Source organism: Zingiber officinale, chromosome 1A (genome assembly GCF_018446385.1).
Source record: "Zingiber officinale cultivar Zhangliang chromosome 1A, Zo_v1.1, whole genome shotgun sequence".
In the NCBI taxonomy this organism is placed as follows: domain Eukaryota; kingdom Viridiplantae; phylum Streptophyta; class Magnoliopsida; order Zingiberales; family Zingiberaceae; genus Zingiber; species Zingiber officinale.
Genome location: NC_055987.1, coordinates 6,717,839 through 6,720,501, shown reverse-complemented (window position 1 = coordinate 6,720,501; position 2,663 = coordinate 6,717,839).

Below are 2,663 nucleotides of genomic sequence, written 5' to 3'. Positions count from 1 at the left end.
GAGTTGACACGGTCAAGAACAACGTTGAAAAACATTTTTAGGCTGGTAGCAGTCGACTGAACTAGGTACCAGTCGACTGCCCCCTTCGACAGAACCTTACAGAAGCATTCTGTGGTCGAAATCTACTGTTACTAGTCGACTGGTATCGGCACCAATCGACTGGTATCGACAAAATGAGCTTACAGAAACATTCTGTGCTCAAAAACACTGTTACCAGTCGACTGGTATCTGCACCAGTCGACTTGCACCCTATTTCTGTAAAAATCAGTCTTTTTATCCCAACTTCAGAAATGCACCAGAAATTTCCTAGACCTCCAAAAATCTCCAAATTTTGTGGAGAGGTCTATTATACCCTTGTCTACTTGGGAAAATATATATATAAAAATATATTTATCACAGATCTCAAGATTGACACAAAATTCAAAACTAGCTAAATAGTTCAATTGAACATTGACCTAAAGTCCTAGTTTTGGCTTCCTCTTGATGTATCTGCCCATACTAAATCACAATACTTCCCTAGCATGGGTTTATATGACATCTATACATCAAAAACTAATTTTTATGCAATATGACCCCCAATGTCATATTTTCATGCATGAAACACATCCCAATTGTGCCAACCCACTAGGTTAGAGACTTAAGTCTGTCTCTTAACCACTTGGAACATTTGATAATCCATCTATCATGGGTCCCAAAATCTCTTCCTATCCTTAGGAATCTTAACCTTAGTCACCTCTCTTGGTGACTCATCCACTATGTCTAGGTCACTTCGATGCACCTCGGGTGACACTTGGCCTACTAAACTCACCTTCTTAACCTTAGACACCTTGTCTTTGATTAATTTCTTCTTGTCCTTAATCTTGGACACTTCATCCTTGCTATAATTATATGTTACCCTAGCATATTCCTTCTTATTGTCCTTGGATGACTCTCCCTTGTCCTTGGTAACACCTCTCATACCAATGTCATGTGCTACCTTAACATTTGACCTCCTTTTGGTCTTGGAAAAGATTTTTATGTTTCCAAAGCGTAACTCCCCCTAAAAATATGGTCAAACTTTCATCATTGCACCAACAATGACTTGGGGTTCCTAAATAATTAGGAAAATCAAAACTCGAAGTTTTGAGGTTCAAAATTCAATAATGAAACTAAACCTCAACCGAAACTTCACTTTAATTTTTCTTAACCAATCCATACTTGTTTTCATCATGAAAACTCATGTAAACATTATTTAGGGTATACTTTATCAGGAAAAAATAGTTTTCTATGAAAATACTTTCTATTTTCAAAGATTGACATAAATTTAAAAATTCTTGAAAACTTCAATGTTTTCTCCTAATTTGTATCTAACTTTTCAATGATGATTACTATCAAAAGATAGTCTTCACCAAGGTTTTTCAAAAGTATTTTGAAATCATTTTCAAAACCAATATCCAACCACATTCTTTGGGCTCAATGCACATGACTTGTACATTAGCTTTCCCAATGATTGGAAGACACATAACTATGTGTTTTAATGAACCTAAAACTCAACAAGATGCACTAGATCAACATCTTGAGTTTTGTTCACCATCTTAACATCTCACTGGTATCTAACGTGTATTAAAACACATACAAGTCACCTTATAGTTCTTTGTGAGATGTATATTTGGTCTTGCCCTAAACTAAGGGATCATGCATCTCTATCTAGGCATTGTAAAAATCATGATCATCCATCTAGGATGTCACTTGATATGATCCCTCTTGTTGGAACACTTCCATACATAATAAATGCCTTTTGTCCTTAATTACAAGGAAATTGACATACTGCATGATGATTAATGACATACATCAAAATAAGCAATTTTCAAAAGCAAAGCATGTTATAGCTACATGATGTATGTATGACATGACATGGTATTTTTGTATTTTTCATAATAGAATGTGAATGCTAAATATGATGTCATGACATATGATGGGCAAACAATCATGGCAAGTTAGCATAAATAAAATTTACCTAGATTATCTATCTAAGTATTCTTAACCCTAGCTAACTCAAAATTTAACCCTAGATTGCCTAATTTTATCAAGAAAATGTCAAACCCCAACTTGACATTTCTTTAATTTCTTTCTAAATTTGTGCCATTTTAAGTTAAACAAATTCCTCAAAGTATGGCACATTTTACTCTTTCCAAGAGTAAATGAAATCAAATTAAAACTTAGATTCGCCTTTAACCTTCTAAGAAAATGTCAAAACTCTAACTTGGCATTTCTTATCCTTTTCTAAATGTGTCAATTTAAATTAAGTTCAAAACCTCAAAGTTTGACACATTTTACTCTTCCAAAGAGTAAACATCTTACATTAGGACCTAGATTTTCCTTTAATTACCCTAAGAAGATACCAAAACCCCAATTTGGTATTTCTTATGTTTTTCCACATTGTGTCAATTTAATTCAAACATAATTCCTTAAGATTTGGCACATGTTACTCTTTCCAAGAGTGACAATTTGGATTAAGGTTTGCATTTCCCTTAATTCCATAAGAAAATGTCGAATTCCAAATTTGGCATTACTTTTGTTTCTCTCTAGTGTGTCAATTTAAATTATATTTAACTCCTCAAATTTTGACACATATATTACTCTTTCAAAGAGTAACCCTACAATCCTTTTCATTTTCAAAGGTT